The sequence below is a fragment of the Dipodomys spectabilis genome, unplaced genomic scaffold, assembly GCF_019054845.1.
Source record: "Dipodomys spectabilis isolate Male_0828 unplaced genomic scaffold, ASM1905484v1 ptg000489l, whole genome shotgun sequence".
Classification (NCBI taxonomy): Eukaryota; Metazoa; Chordata; class Mammalia; order Rodentia; family Heteromyidae; genus Dipodomys; species Dipodomys spectabilis.
The window spans coordinates 148,537-165,625 of NW_024871166.1; positions in this window are offsets into that span (position 1 = coordinate 148,537).

Below are 17,089 nucleotides of genomic sequence, written 5' to 3' on the forward strand. Positions count from 1 at the left end.
CAAGAGGCACAAAGTGGTCTATGTCAAGAACCTACAAGTCTGGATTGCAGAACCAAGATGACCTTTGGGTGAGTCACACTGAGCAGTTCTAATGAGCAAGTGTTCTTTCCTCACAGGTTTAATGGCAGAAAGCTGTTTCTGCATCCCATAATATAGCATTGTGGAAGTTGGCAGAGAGGCCTCTCTGCCAGCTCATCAACAGACAGACAGACATCTCAGAGAGGTACTGGTGGAAGTTTGTGGACAACAGATAGTTGGAGAGGAGGGACAGTCATCAACTGAAGTCCTACTGTGTGCTGCCCATCCACACAATGATCCTGATATGCAGCGGGCTCATTCACACACTGTAAACATGACGTTCAACGTCAGAGATATTAAGTAATTTCCCAAAGTCAGTGGTTAAGACTGCATCCGATGAGCATTCTGCCATTCAAGCCACTTTCCTCCATGAATGAAAATAACTCTTCTTATAGTTCTCTTCCTTCTTTCTTTCCTTTCTTCCTCCCTTCCTTCCTTCCTTCCTTTCTTCCTTCCTTCCTTTTTTCCTTTCTTTCTCCCTTCCCCCACTTTCTCTTTTCTTTTGTCAGTCTCAGGGCTTGAACTAAGGGCCTAGGTGCTTTCCTTGAGCTCTTTTGCTCAAGGTTAGCACTCTACCAATTTGAGCCACAGATACACTTCCTTTTGCTGGTGGTTCATTGGAGATAAGAGTCTTATGGGCTATCTTGCCTGGGCTGTCTTTGAACCTCGATTCTCAGATCTCAGACTTCTGAGTAGCTAGGATGATAAGCATGAGACACCAGCATCCAGCCAAACTGTTATTATTACACCTCTCAAACATAACTGTGTAAAAAGAGTGCCTTCCAAATTGTACCTCACCTTTGCAGCTCAGATGGTTTGGCTAAGCTTTAGATAAATACCCCTGGCACTATGGCTTTGGGCCAGCCAGAGTTGGAACTTCCATGTCTTTCCTCACTGCACTAATTATCCCCAGCAATATTTACTGTTTATCTATCTTCAAATTTTAATGACAGAGAATGCCTGCCTCCATTGTGATTCAAGGCACAAACACTCCCCTTGACAAACACTTTGATCAACTTAATACTGCCCAGAGCAATGCTTAGATGGGTTTTTTTTGGCAGAACTGAGATTTGAACTCAGGGTCTTGCATTTGATAGGCAGGTACTCTATCACTAGAGCCACACTTCCAACTCTGGTACACAGATTCCTAACAGGTTCACCTCTTCATCCCTTTCAGGTTTTCGGTAGAAAGCAATCACTGTTTCTTAATTTATTCTTTTTTTTTTTTTTTCATTTGTGTGTGCAACTATTGGGCCTTGAACTTGAAACTTGAGCACTGTATCTGAGGAGTTTTTTGTTGTTGTTGTTGTTCAAGGTTGGCATGCTACCATTTGAGCCAAATCTCCACATCCAGTTTTTTTCTGATTCATTAGAGAAAAGAGTCTCATGGACTTTCCTGCCTGGGATGTCTTCAAACTATGTTCATCAAATCTCAGTTTCCTGAACAGCTAGGATTACAGGTGTGAGCTACTGGTGCCTGACTCTGTTCTTTTTTGGGGGAGAGTGGTGTCCAGTTGTGGGGCCTGAACTCTGGGCTGGGCGCTGTCCCTCAGCTCTTCAGCTCAAGGCTAGCACTCTACCACTTGAGCCACAGCACCACTTCCAGCTTTTTTCTTTTTGCTTATGTGGCGCTGAGGAATCGAACCCAGGGCCTCATGCATGCAAGGCAAGCGTTCTACCACTGAGCTAACTTCCCAGCCCCTAACTCTGTTCTTTTCTTTTTTTCCTATTTTTTTTGGGTCCAATTGTGGGGCCTGAACTCTGGGCCTGTGCGCTGTCCCTCAGCTCTTCAGCTCAAGGTTAGCACTCTACCACTTGAGCCACAGTGCCACTTCCAGCTTTTTTCTTTTTGCTTATGTGGTGCTGAGGAATTGAACCCAGGGCCTCATGCATGCAAGGCAAGCGCTCTACCACTGAGCCACCTTCCGAGCCCCTGACTCTGTTCTTATAATAAGAAATTCTAAGCTGGACGCTGGCAGCTCACACCTGTAATCCTAGCTACTCAGGAAGCTGAGATATGAGAATTGTGGTTTAGAACCAGCCAGGGAAGGAAAGTCCTTCAGACTCTTATCTTCAATGAACCAGCAAAAAACCAGAGTGGTGCTGTGGCTCTAAGTGGTAGAGTGCTAGCTAGCCTTGAGCAAAAGAGTTTAGAGACAGAGCCTGGGCCTTGAGTTCAAGCCCCATCACTGACCCAAAGAAAAAGAAGAAAGAAAGAAAGAAAGAAAGAAAGAAAGAAAGAAAGAAAGAAAGAAAGAAAGAAAGAAAAAAAGAAAGAAAGAAAGAAAGAAAGAAAGAGAGAAAGAAAGAGAGAGAGAAAGAAAGAAAGAAAGAAAGAAAGAAGAAAGAAAGAAAGATGGAAGGAAGGAAGGGAGTGAAAGTTACAGAAAAGAAGGGAAAGGTAGGGAACGGAAGGGAGGGAGGGAGGGAGGGAGGAAGGAAGGAAGGAAACAAGGAAGCAAGCAAGCAAGCGAGGAAGTTTCCACATAGGTTCTGAAGTCTCTCCTGTTCTTGTCTCTGCTCTGAGATTGCACTCTATTTCTCTGAAACAGAGGCATGCCTATTCTCTCCTCTCCTATTCTCTTCTCTGCCTCTGCTCTCCTTGGATTTAGGAGTATTTCTGGAGTGTTCTCTCCCCCTGGCTGAGCAGATCAACACAGCCCTCTGCTTTTTCAAGGTGATCTCAACCCCTCAGTGCCTCAGATTAAGAAAAGAGAAGATGACAGAACAGAGGCACCTCTCAGGAGCTCAGTTTCCCCGTAAGAAGGGGATGGGGGTTAGACTACACACGGCCAAAGGCCCTCACTTGCTCTCCCAGGCTCTCCCATGACTATCACCACGCCTAGCTATTCACTCATAAAAACTGTTGGCAGTCAATAATGATGCATGGTGGGAGAAGTAGATGTTTACCTGGGCTTTGGGCTAGACAATCTTCTTCTCCCAGGAAGACACAGCCCACTAGAGGGCCACATCTCTTCCCTCACAGAAGAACATGATGGCATCCTTCCTGGAGCAGCATTTCGAGCTCCTCTACTCTCATCTCTAGTGTGAGCAAGCCAGAAGAAGGGCTTTCTTTAGAGGCTGGCTAGCAGAGACCATGCTTCCATCATTTCCTAGATCTTGGCAAAGCCATTACTCCGAAGACAATGCTCTATTCCCATCTTACAGTCCATAAGTCTATTTATAGGTAAGAATAGAAATGAATATTATCTTCTGGGAACCGTGGTTTAGGTCTGTCATCCTAGCTACTCAGGAAGATGAGGTCTGAGGATCGTGGTTCAAAACCAGACCAGGCAAGAAAGTCTGTGAGATTCTTATGTCCATTGAACCACCAAAAGAGCCAGAAGTGGAACTGTGGTTCAAGTGGTAGAATGCAAGCCTTGAGTGAGAAAGCTCAGGGTCAGTATCTAGGGCGTGAGTTCAAGTCCTCATACCAGAACAAATATAGATAGATAGATAGATAGATAGATAGATAGATAGATAGATAGATAGATAGATAGATAGATAGATAGATAGATAGATAGATAGATAGATAGATAGATAGATAGATAGATGAAAATTGAAAATTAGAGATAGACATTGGAACCTGGCATGTACTTCCTCTACAGTTTACTCTTCATTTCAGCAATAGGGAGTTATTGAATACTTAGGAAGAAGGAAGGGAGGGAGCTGTAGAAACTGGAGTCTAGCAACCATGCTCAGCTTATGACTGGAAGGTCCATGGAGACCAGAGGCAAGGAAGCAGGCAGGAGGTTGCCTCATCTTCTCTCCCAGGACTCTGTAACAAGGCATTGATTTAAGGCAGCACATAGCTGCCACTGTTGGGAGAAAACAGAGGGGGAAAATAGATGTGAGAGAATTCCAAATTCTTTATTCAGATTTTTTTTAAGTGGGCTAAAAGTTAATGTGAGAATTAGGCACTGGTGGCTCACACCTGTAATCCTAGCTACTCAGGAGACTGAGACCTAGGATCATGGTTCCAAGCTAGTTCTGGCAGGAGTTTGTAAGACTCACTTATCTCAGATTAACAACCCAAAAGACCAGAAGGGGAGCTGTGGCAAGCACTAGCCTTGAGTTTAAAAAAATGAAGGGACAAGGCCCAGGCTTTGAGTTCAAGCCCTGAGACTGGCACACAGAAAGAAAGATGACAAGGAGGAACAAGAGAAGAAGAAAATGAGGAGGAAGAGGAGGAGGAGACGACAAAAGAGGGGGAAAAGGAGGAGGGAGTAGGAGAGAAGGGGAAGGAGAGAAAGGTGGGAGGAGAAGGGAGGAGGAGAAAGAAGGAGGAGGAGAAGGAAGAAGGAGGAAGGAGAAACAAGGAAAGAAGACGAAGGAAACAGAGGAAGAGGAAGAGAAAATAAGGAAAAGGAAAAACAAAGAAGGAAGGAAACAATGAAGGAGGGATGGTAGAAGGGAGGGAAGGGAAGGAAGAAAAGCTAGGATGGGAGGGAGGGAGGAAAGGAAGAAAGAAATAGAGAGGAAGGGAGGGAGCGATGAAAGGGGAAGGGAGGAATGGAAGAAAGGAAGAAAGGGAGGAGAATGTTTTGTCTCCTTTTTTTTTTTTTTTACTAGACCCACTTTAAACCAACAATCAGTGTTGTGGAGCTGATCTGTGACCCTACAGGTGCCAGGAGCAACCCTGTCTGTCATGAGAAGACCCTGTAGGAAGTCAAGTCTTCTGTTGATAGAGATAGAAATCCAGCTTGCAGGTTTCCACCCTAGGGGAGCTGTGCAAGGTGCAGGCCCTCTGTCTCACTGCTTCAGACTCAGCCTGAGTGTTATTACTGCCCATATATTTACCTTCCCATAGGGTCAATGTGCTGGTGGAGGTGGTTTTGCAAGGCTGTGGAAACCCATTTCTAATTCACATGATGATAGAGATGAGGAGACCTCCTAAGAGCATGCACACTACCATCATTACCTGAAGAACTCAATGAATGCTTTGCACCCCTGAGAGGGAAGGCAAGGACTATAAAACTCACCCCACAGCTCAGCCATCAAGGTTATGGAACTGAGTGTTGGGTCACACAAAAACGTTGAGAATGGCCTGACTTCTGTACTCCTCACCTCTCAGTATCCCTTAATAGCTCAATCCCTTCATAAAGAGAATTCCAACAAGTAAGAGCTAATTCAGACATTAGAACCATGATTGCATCTATTTTTATTATTATTTTGTGCTTGTCCAGGGGCTTGAACTCAGGGCCTGGCTAGTATCCTTGGTCTTGTTTTTTTTTTCTGTTTTCTTTTCTTTTTGGTCTATTGTGGAGCTTGAACTCAGGGACTAGATGCTGTCTCTGAGCTCTTTTTGCTCAAGGTTAGCGCTCTACCACTTTGTGCCACAGCACCACTTTCAGTTTTGTGGTGGTTCATGAGTCTCATCGACTTTCTTACCAGGGCTGGCTTTGAACTGCAATCCTCAGATCTCAGCCCCCTCAGTAGCTAGGATTACAAGCATAAGCCCCCAGGGCCTGGCTGACCAACAGAATTTTGAAGTCTCGAGATGTCCATTTCATTTCCATATAGCTCATCTTAATCTGGTGTCTAATTCAATGTGATTCCTGAGTGAAATACAAATTAGAATTCATAAACGAGCTTATGCTGTTTGAATGGACATCACCAAATATAGCTCTAGGCTATATATTTGGAAAGCTGGCTTCATGAATCTTTTTATCCCAGTACTCAGAAATCACAATGATGGCCTGGAAATAATATCAAGATACAGAGGACAAACTGACACTTTTGTTCACAGTGTGTTTAATTCTAGTCAGGAGAAAGGGATAAAAATCCTAGAAAAAGCGGGTGCTGGTGGCTCACTTCTGTAACCCTAGCTACTGAGGAGGCTGAGTTCTGAGGATCACGATTCAAAACCAGCCCAGGCTGGAAAGTCTTTGAGACTCTTGTCTCCAATAAACTACTAGAAAAACAGGAAGTGGTGCTGTGGCTCAAGTGGTAGAGCGCTAGCCTTGAGCTGAAAAGTACAAGGACAGTGCCCAAGCCCAGAGTTCAGGCCCCATGACTGGCAAAAAAAAAAAAAAAATCCTAGCCATCATCCCTTCTCCCTCTATCTAAAGTTCCTGGCATGTTTCCTGGTGCTCATATGATTTCACATGGAAGTCCTTAGTATACCTGTTTAGCACTCAGAATGTTTTATATCAGAGAATGCAGAAAGTGAGATCACTGTGGTCTGAATGCACACACACACACACACACACACACACACACACACACACACACTGAACACTTAATCCCCATCCTCTCAGTGTTAGAAGGTGGTGACTTGGGGAGGTGTTTAGGCCAGGAAGGCCCTGACCTTGTGGAAAGATTGATGCTATCAGAAAGCAATCTAAGGGGAGTCTGACCACTGGCGTCCATGTTCAGCAAGTGTCCGTCCCCATCCAAAGATGCTGTGTTCCAAGCACCATGTTGGAAGCCAACTGTAGCATCATCTGACAATTGAGCCTCTGACAGCTGGGCCATGAACTTGTCTCCATTTTCAAGGCAATAAAACACAAGTTTCTCTTGTTAATAAAGTGTCTAGCCTCTGGTATTTTGTTATAGTCATAACAATGGGCTAAGACGACAAAGATGGGTCCCAGAGCCATGGGGTACACTGTGGTAGCTCTCCTAAGTATCTAACAATGTGGAAGTGGGTTTGGAGCTGGATACAGGGCCCAAGCTAGAAGGGTTTGGAGATGAATGCCATGAGTAGTCTTGCTTTTTTGTAAAGGAAGCATTAGGCAATGGGTTCTGTGAGAATAAAGTGGTAGGGAGGGAAAACAATTGTGTTCTCAGCAGATGCAGTCAGGACTTAGAATCAGCTGAAATGGAGCCTCAGTTAGACATGCTGAGCAAAGTGTGAGAAAGAAACAAGAGGAAAGGCCAGCCTTGCTCTGACCTTGCAAAGATGCTGGGTGAGTTCTGTCCCTCTCTTCAGATGCTATAGAAGGCAGAATGTGTGGGGTGATGCTCTGGAATCAGGCAGGAGAAATCTCTCCAGGCAGCAAAGGTTCAGGAATCTATGTGGCTTCTCTGAATAGCTTCTTGTAAAATGCAAGAAGAGAGGAATTATCAAATGATCTGAAGCCCAGAATTTACACTCAGGAGGGAATGAGCATGGAAAGATCTGGAAAGTTCTTTCCAAAGAGACTGTCCATGTAAAGAGTCAAAAAAGCATGTTCAAGCTGAGCACTAGTGGCTCATACCTGTAATCCTAGCTACTCACGGAGGCTGAGATCTGAGGATCACGGTTCACTAGTGGCTCATACCTGTAATCCTAGCTACTCAGGGAGGCTGAGATCTGAGGATCACGATTCAAAGCAAGGCTGGATATACAAATCTATGAGACTCTTATCTTCATCTAACCAGCCAAAAAACAAAGCCAGAAGTGGGGATGTGGCCCAAGTGTTAGAGCACCAGCCCTGAGCATAAAAGCTAAGCAAGAGTTCAAAGTCCTCAGTTCAAGTCCTAGTACCCATGCAAAGAACCAAAAATGGAGGTGTGGCTCCAGTGCAGCAGCCTTGAGTGAAATAGCTAAGTGAGAGCACAAAGTCTTGAGTTCAAGCCCCAAGACCAGCATGCACACATGCATGCATACAAGTGTGCACGTACACACACACACATACACACACATACAGAAAGTGTGCTGAGGACAGAAAAGCAAAGTTGTGACCAAGAAATCATATGGAGATTAGCAAAGGCTTGAAAGAAGCTTCTAGAAGGCATGTCAGAGATTTCTAGGGTTACCCATCCCCTCACAGGCCCAGAGTACCTGTGGGACCTATGGGGCTCCTTGCCCAGAGTTGTTCTAGTGTCTGATCCCTACATTCTGCCACAGCACTCCTCTGCCACACCCCCAGCTGTGGCTCTGAGGGCCAAGATGTGCCTCAGGCCACCACAATGCAAGCCTTTTTGTATAGTGTCCACATACAGTGAATTCCACAGGCAATCTGAAGGTGGGAGTTATGGAGGCATGGCTTCCTCCGGCCAGATTTCAAAGGACGCTTGCAAAAGCCTCGAAGATCAGGCAGGGTCCTACTTCAGGAACAGAGCTGCTATAGAGAGCAGGCTGTGACACTGGAGGCTTATCGAGATCTCTGCTAGGACAATATTGAGAGGACTGATGGGAAGACCTAGCTACACACACACACACACACACACACACACACACACACACACACACATAAGCACAAAGCTACAATGTACAGCCTCAGCCTAAACAAGTCATAGGCATGAAATTTCAGCATGAGCGAAACCTTGAGCATCACCTAGGAAAGTCTTCCTGAGGCCTTGAGTGTCCACAAAATGGAATCTCATAAAGATGACCCATCTCCAGCCTTGAGATTTAATGTTGCTTACTCTGTTGGATTTTAGAGACTTAATGGCTATTCCTTTCTTCTGTTCTAAGTAGCCCTCTAGAAATGAGGATGTGCATCCCTAAGGGAAGTGTAGATAATGTGAACATAGAGCTGTAAAAAACCCTGGGGGAATCTCTGTCCAGGGGAGACTGGAGGAGAGGGAGGAAGACTACTTTGTTCTCTGCCAAGCTCAGGCTGGACTTTGAGGGGCCAGCACTCCTCTCCAAGGGTGGTCTGTGGAACTATGGATCCTTCCAGCAGGGCTGGTGACAGTGGCCTTTAGATACCCCCTCAGCTGAGGTCCTCTGGTGCCTGGGGGATGGGCCCCAGCCACTTGACTTCCTGGGAAATCTCAGCCTACACTGTTGTCATTCGGGCCTCAAATCCTAATTTATATCGCTGGGAAGGTAATTTATACACTCATGTAAATTCCTTTTTACTGCTGAGTTTTGAGTAACAGGTGTGTAATTATTTCCAGCTCTCCTTTCAAGACAATTCTAAACCGAGGGCTGTTAAGACCTTAATATTCTTCAGGGTTGCCAGAGATGGTATTTTTCCTGGATCAAATTCATCCCCCCTGTTGGGGCTGACATTATTGGGTTACAGATTTTGCTTCAGGAGGCTGGAAGGCTTAGCCGTGTGTGTGTGTGTGTGTGTGTGTGTGTGTGTGTGTAGAGGAGGAGAACAGCCAAGGCTGGCCCTGCTCCTGGCCCTGTGTGTGTTGCTATTTTTTATTTTTGCAGCCTGGTCTCTTCTTTATTGAGTCATGGATATTCCTTGCAGACCTACTATGAGCACAGTTCTACGAGGATTGCATAACACGCACAATGGAGACAAATTACCTATCCAAGTGCAGCAGCTAATGAACCTTAGGGAAGATTAGTTGTGGGCGGGGAGGGATGGGGACGAGTCCTGAGGCTTGAACTCAGGGCCTAGGCACTGTCCCTGCAGCTCCTAGCCTGGCTGACCCTGGCCTGGCTGATGCCTTCACCTTGGGCTTCAGGGTTCTCAGCCGGTAGTTGAGATGATATGGGCCTGGATGGTTGGCATCCTGCCCTGCCCCGCTTCCTAGGAGCAGTGGGGCGTGGGGCGTGGATGCTTGCCAAGGCAGCCCAGCTGGCTTCCAGACACCAACTCTGCAGTGGGCTCGGCATGGGCCACACCACCCAGGTGCCCCTTGGGGAGGCTGGGCAAGGCCTGAGTCCCAGTCTCGAAAAGGCCCAGGGCTGACAGCCTGGCCAGCAGCCCCACACCATGGGCAGGCAGTGGAACCTGTAAGAGGCACGGCCTAGAGGCGGAAGTGATGGTATTGGGAAAGTGGCCTAGAGATGCCGTGAATTGGGGTGGCCTAGAGGGAGGAAGTAAGAGCATTGGGGTCTAGAGAAGAAAGTAAGGCCATAGGGGTGTGGCCTAGAGAAGAAAGGCTAATGGGGGTGAGGTCTGCAGGGAGGAAGTGAGGTCATTGGAGTGTGGCCGCGCAGGGGCTGTTAGGAGCCTAGCCCTGCTCTTCCTCTGTCTGTCTCGGGGGGGGGGGGGGGAGGAGCCATTTTGCCCCACCTGGTGATCTCCACCACAGGGTTCTACCTCTCCACAACCCAAAGAAACAGGGCCAAGTTGGCCAGAACAAAACGGAACCTTTCATCCTGTAGGCCAATTGCCTCAGGTGCTATGTTACAGATGGGAGACTGAGGAGCACGTGGGATAGCATTGGATCAGGGTGTGTTTTGGGATACACACACACATACATACAACATGCAAGCACATGAAAACACATGCATGCACACACAAGCATGCACACATGCACATGAACATATACACATCCATATACACATGTGCAGACACAAACACACATAAAGTTCATGCACACACACATGTGCACACACACATGGAGGCTTGTTTCCTCCTGCCCCTCCCCTCATTTCCATGTGTCCCTTCAGCTCCTTGTCGGTTGCATTATCAGGAACTGCTGATAAAGGAACTCTGTTGGGTGATGACAAAAATTGATTTCCAATTCCCTGCAGAATGAGTTCATCATCACAGTGGTGCTGGCAGTTTAGCTTAGACTCCAGGCCTGCCTGGGATTATAGCTCACACTGACAGATTCCCTGTCAAGCCCCAGGTAGATTTTGACAGGAAGGGGAAAGAGACATTCTCAGAGGGGTTTGTGTGTGGGGTGGGGCCAAAAGGGCAAGGCTGCTTCAGGGTCCCCCTGAGGCCACTGGTGGGAAGGAGTCTCCCAGGCTGCCTTCCATGGGGCTGTGGGAAGTTCAGTCCTGCTCAGCTTGATCACTCAAATGTGCAGCTGAGAGAGAAAGGATCAGTTTCTCCGGTTTAGGAAGCCCTCAGATGGTGTCCATGGAGGGTTAAAGGAGGTTTACAGGAGTTTGGGAAGTGGCCTGCATGAGCTGGGCCACTGACTATGACAGGCCAGCTGATTGGTTGAGACCCCCATTTCAAAGATAATTGGAGTGGAGAGCTTGGGTGTGGCATGAGGCCCTAAGTACAATCTCAGGGGGGGTATGGCCCCGAAAAACATTTCAGACAAGCCCATTTATGTATATATATAGTGTGTGTGTGTGTGTGTTTGTGTGTGTGTGTGTGTGTGTGTGTGTGTGTGTGTGTGTGATTCTGCTGGCCCTGGTGCCCTGTAATCTTAGCTATTCAGGAGGCTGAGATCTGAGGATTGAAGTTCAAAGCCATCCTGAGCAGGTAAATCGATGAAGTTCTTATCTCCAAATAACCACCTAAAAGCCAGAAGTGGAGCTGTGGCTCAGGTGGTAGAACACTAACCTTGAGCAAAAAAATGTGAAGGGATAGCACCCAGGCTCTGAGTTCAAGCCCAAGGACCAGCCAAAAAGAAAAAAGAAAAATGACTAATTCCCATTGTGCATCAAGTGACAGTTGCTTCAAAGCCACTTTTGTTGGGCTCACAAATGAACTAAAAGTGGGGGCAGAGTCTCGCACCTCTAATTCATGTTGTATGTGTCTCTGCTCTGAACCATTTTTCCAGCAATTGCTTTGCAATCACTTTAGGGTTCAGGAAGGACCAGACAAATTGATAATTTCTTAATGACAAGGGATGAAGCCACCACTGAGGGCCGGCAGAGTCCCCCAGGACAGATCACCCCACAGGACACAGGATATGCTCATCCTGACCAGCTGAGACAGCCATCATGCCTCTCCAGAATCCACCAGAAACAAGGACCAGAATGATCACCACCCAGGCCACACAGGGACTGGTGGCCATTTTAACTTGGCATACCTTTGTCCTCAAGTCTCCTTATTTTTCATTTTTTGCCAGTCTTGGGGCTTGAACTCAGGGCCTGGGCACTGTCCCTGAGCTTCTTTTGCTAGTGCACTATAACTTGAGCCACAGCACTGCTTTTGTTTTTTTCTGTGTATGGGTACTGAGGAATCAAACCCAGGACTTCATGAATACTAGGCAAGCACCCTACCACTAAGCCACATTCCCAGCCAAGTCTCCTTATTTAACCTAAGGCAAATGTCTGTACCCCAAAGATAGCTGAAGATGTGCCCAAGCTATCTTCCACCCCATGGCCACCATGGAAGAATTGTCCTTTACATGCCCTCACCGTGTCCCTTTATTTGGAGTGGAGCTCTTGGGGTTTGGATCTGGGGTGTAAAACACTGGTTTCCAGAGGACAGCTAGCCCAAACCAATCAATGGGTGGGTGGGTGGATTGGTGGTGATAGGCTCCCATCTTAGTAGTCAAGGTAGTGTGGTTGTGCCGCCTTTTTTACACTGATTGGAGATTACCACATAAGTAGATACTATGATTGTAGCACCCAACATTCAACAGTTGGTACTCCATGTAACAACCTCCCTGCCCGTGATGCAGGGGATGAACATCTGCTTGGATCCCTCCCATCCTGCCACATGTGCCGAGCTCTGGGGGCAGTGAGCAGTGTCAGTGTCTATGTCTCAGGAGAGCCACGTTCCTAACTCCACCTCCCTAGTGGCTGGAATTGCAGAATTACAGGATATGTACATATATATACGTATATATGTATGTGCCATATACATATTTATGTATGTGTATATATATATATACATATATATATATGTATATATATATATATGCATTTGAGCTTGAGTTTGTGTGAACAGCCAAGACCAGTTACTGGATGATGGAAGAGTTGTGCTGGGGGCAGGGCACCTATGGCACCTTCTTTGTCCTGTGGCCAGAAATTCCCAGGGGCTGAGGCCCCTACTGGGCTGTCACTTGGAGCCACTGCTGGTCTCCTTCCCATGGGGGATTCTGCAGGATGTTGTGCCCCTGTGTATGTGCGTAGGGATGGCAGTCATGCTGTGGTCTCCTGCCACTCATTTATGCTCCTCTGGAGCTTCCTTTCCCAGTGTGGAGGAGAGCCAGAGAGAACTCTTTGAAGTCAAAGGCACTTGGACTAATGGCATAATTGCTCTGCGAAACCATTTGCAAAGTAATTATAGACTATTGTTAGGTTGATCTAGCTTTTTTTTTTTTATCCCCACTAAGTAATGAAGCTTTGCTTGGGGTGATGGGGTGGGGAGCAATCATAAACACACACACAGCTAGACAGAACAGAGGTCCACTCTTTGCCACCGTTTTCTTTTCTACCTGCTTTAATGCAATAGCAGAGATGAAACAGCACCCTTCCCTCCCTCCCCCACTCAGCCCCAAGCCAGCGGGTGAGTGAATGGGCCCCTGGGGACCTCTGTGTTCTTAGCCCTGCTAAGGGCCATTTTTGGTATTAAGATGCACTTTCAAGAAACAGCAGCTGGAGAATTGGCTGAGACTGGCAGTTCCTGTAAGGACAGGAGGTCCTTGAGGCCCAGCTGTTAGAGTAATGAAACCCAGGAATTTTCCACGTGGCTCTTTTGAGACTCTCCCTCCCCCACCAGGGGGCTTCCTTCTTCCTTTGCTCCCCATCCTTCTATGCCCTGAAATCCTGTCCTTCATGTGCTTGCTGCTCACAGCAAGCTAATGGAGACATATAGTACAGTATTCACATTTAAAACATGGTTATTAGTGCTCCATTAGGATAAATGAGGTCTGCGGAAAACCAGCCCATGCATTTCGGTGTCCGCTTAGTGTATCCATTGTGCCCGGATGAGGTCCTCGGAGCCACTGCCCGGGGAGAAGGGGTGAGCTCTGCCCAGAAGAAACTCCATATGCAGGGGTTGGCGATGGGAACCAGGGTCACACAGGGGGGCTGGGACTGGGGTGGGCTTGGTGGTCAGAGCCCATGGCTGCAAACAGCTATCAAGGAAGATGGTCACCTGTTGGGGAATCAGAAGTGCTCTGGCCATGGCAGTGGGTCAGGAGTTAGGAGAGTGTGGCCATGGAGTGACAGTGGGTATAGAGTCTGGAGCACCGTGGCCATGGCAGTGGGTAGGGATCATCCTTCACAATGACCAGCAGGGCCCTGGCTCCTCACATCCGAAAAGCCAGGTGCAGCTGCTTGTCACCTGACCCCTCTTGAGACCATGGACCACCACCTGACCTCTCCTAAGACCACGAACTGTCAGTCCACTTCTGAAGCCACCTCTGGCCAGCTCTGAACGCACTGGTGACCAGGCCCTGCTTTCCCTCTGTTCACCTCCTCTCCTCCCGCCCTGATTCTTTCTGTTGAACCTAAAGCAAACATCTCTCTCCAAAGATGACCGAAGACATACAGAAGAGCTGTCATTATCTATTACCTGACACAGACATCCCTTTTCTGCCCTTCACTACACGTCTTTATTTGACTCAGAGGAGCTAGTGGCCCTATGGAATGTGGGGCTCCTGGTGCTGTGGCTTGGGGCCCCTGGCTCTGGTTTAAGCACTGTGTGACCTTGGGAGATCCAGGGTCCAAAGCGACCTTCATACTTTATCCTTTCTCCTCCCTGGGAGCTCATGGAGCCGCTTGCTGATGATACTAGAATGGGCTCAGCCTGTCTCACTGCTTATGGTGACCCATCCTGAGGGAAGGGGGGGAGGCTGGGCTGTGCTTGATAGCACTCACCAGAAATCCTATCATTTGCAAGGCTGAGGCAGGAAGATCAAGAGTTCTAGGACAGGCTGGGCTACTTATAAAAGTCTGAAACATCCTTCTTCTGTCAGGGAGTCAGCTGAGCCTGCCTCTGGTCTGAACTATACAGGATCCCTCAGTCACTGGAGCTTTCCTCCTCCTCCTCACCTCCCTTCTCCTGCTCTTTGCCCTCTTCCTCTTCTTCCTCCTCCTTCTTCGTGCCAGTCCTGGTGCTTGAACACAAGGCCTGGGTGCTGCCCCTTAGTTATTTTTTTTTTTTCATTTGGTCAAGGATGATGCTCTACCACTTGAGGCACAGTTCTACTTTCAACTTTTTGGTGGTTAATTAGAGATAGTGTCTCATGGACTTTCCTGCCTGGGCTGGCTTCAAACCATGATCCTCATATTAAAGCCTCCTGAGTAGCTGGGATTACAGGTCTGAGTCACAGGTGCCCTGGCTGTGTTTTGACATCTTAATGGAGTTGGTGGAAGGGTACTAACTACTTTTTGTTCTGATTTCTGAGTTTGACACTTTTAATATTTATTAAAAATGATACGATTTCCTTGTTTCTGCATCTCTCCTGCCTCAGGGGGTCTATTTGCGTTTGTAAAGTTCCAGAGTCCTTGGCAGGTTTCTTCCATTAGGAAATAATATGCCAGGACTGTTGTTGCCCTATGTAAGTCACACATGTAGCCTTAGCTCTGAGTTATGACTCAACAGCTCCATAAGGAGAAGAAACAATTTATAATGATGAGATTTATCGTGGAGATAAATGACCACCACTTGTTAATGATGAGATTGATTGCTGTAAAATTTATCTGCTCAGTGTCTTTTTTTAGTTAAGGCCAGGGAGATTGCACAACTCTTAATACCTTCTCAGGAAATCAAGCTGTCCCCTATCCTCAGTGAGGAGCCCAGGGGGGATGTCCAGGAAGAACATACATCGATCAAGACTTTCCAAGGGTACCTTAAGTTATTGTTATATTTTGGTGGTACTAGGATTTGAACTCAGGGCCTTGCTTGCTCAGCAGATGCTCTACTTGAGCCATGTCCCAGTTCTTACTGTTTAGGTTAAGGATGGGGTGTTTACTTTTGAAATAGGGTCTCATGTTGCCAGGGCTGGTGTGAACTTCCTATTTGTATGATACTCCCACATTCATAGCTGCCACTACAACCTGCTTATTGATTGCAATTGTGTGAGTGTGTGTGTATCTGAGCTAGCTATAAATTGTGAGCTTCCTGATCCCTGTCTTTCAAATAGGAGCCGGATCCCACCCAGATGTGACATCCTGGATGGATGAACCAATTGGTAGAGTCAGAGACCTCAAAATCCAATCACTTATCAAAGCCCTGCCTCCTGACAGTTCATTCAGCTATGATGTCTGGTGGATGAGCCCATTGGTGGAGTCAGAACCTCTATGACCCTATCACCTCTCTCATCTCCAGATGGCAGCAAGCTTTCAACCCAGGAGCCTTTGGACCCTATTCATGCTTCCCAGATGAAGAAGATGACATAAAGGGATGGCAGAGATGTCTGGTTGCAGTCCTAATGGACCAGTTGATCAAATCAAGAGGACAGCAGAGATAGGGACTCAGAGCTCTAAACCCAAGGAGTGGAAGGATCTATCCTGGAACCATCCACTAACAGATTTTGGCGGAGTGAGAAGTTAAAGTCTGCAGTGCCTAGCTGCTTTTATTGGGGATAGAATCATGCATTTGGGGCTGTCAGGGAGGTGGGGGGACCTATGGAAGAGGAGGCATAGAAAACATGCCACCTGCACATTGCAAAGTTCGGGCCAATGGCTCCTCTTTCTCCTCTCACTGAGAGTCAGCCTTTGGATGGTCGGCTGGGGAAGGAATATTCAGTGTCACCAAAAGGCCAGAAAATCCCCAAGCCAAATCTCCTCTATCAGGCTGATTATTTTTCTTCCCATAACTAGTAGCAGGTATTTGTCTGTGTTCATTAAAAGCCATTTCATGTTCCCTTGACAAAGGAGATTTTTATTTAGTGCTGTAAGATCAATAATGAAGCATCTCATGTGAACTATTAAAATGGGAAATGTTTGCTGGGCTGACAATTGTGCTATCAATACATACCGAGTAATACATTGAGGACAGCCAAATGGACCAATAGCTCTTATGGAAAAGGCTTAGCAGGGCACTCTGGCTGGGACCCAGCTGACGTGCTGGCCTTGGGGGCTGCATTTGGAAGAGTCCTCCATAGATCCCCAGCAGTCCTCCATCTCAAGTGGGGTGGGACATGGCTTTGGCTGCCTGAGCTGCTCACACATATGTTTTCCATGTGGTGGGGAGCTGTGTAGAATAAATTCCTCTCCTTGCCTTCTCAGGGAGGCCTAGAGCAGTTTCACTCTGGACTGCAGTGTCCATCTTGGCCCATGCCCCTAGACAGGATGTCCTGCCTTCCTGCCCTGTGCTCAGTGCCTGGGACTCCAGACCTGCAGACCCTCTGCCCCCTTACTTCCCACCAGTCTCTCACTGAACTTGGCTCTGAATCTATAGGTTTTGTCTCCTAATTTTTAATAGAATGTTCCCAGGACTTTTCCTCCACTTCTGTCTACTGAACACCATTTTTTGTAAAGCCTCTTCTCTATCCTCCTCATCACCACTCCCACATCCCCTCCCTC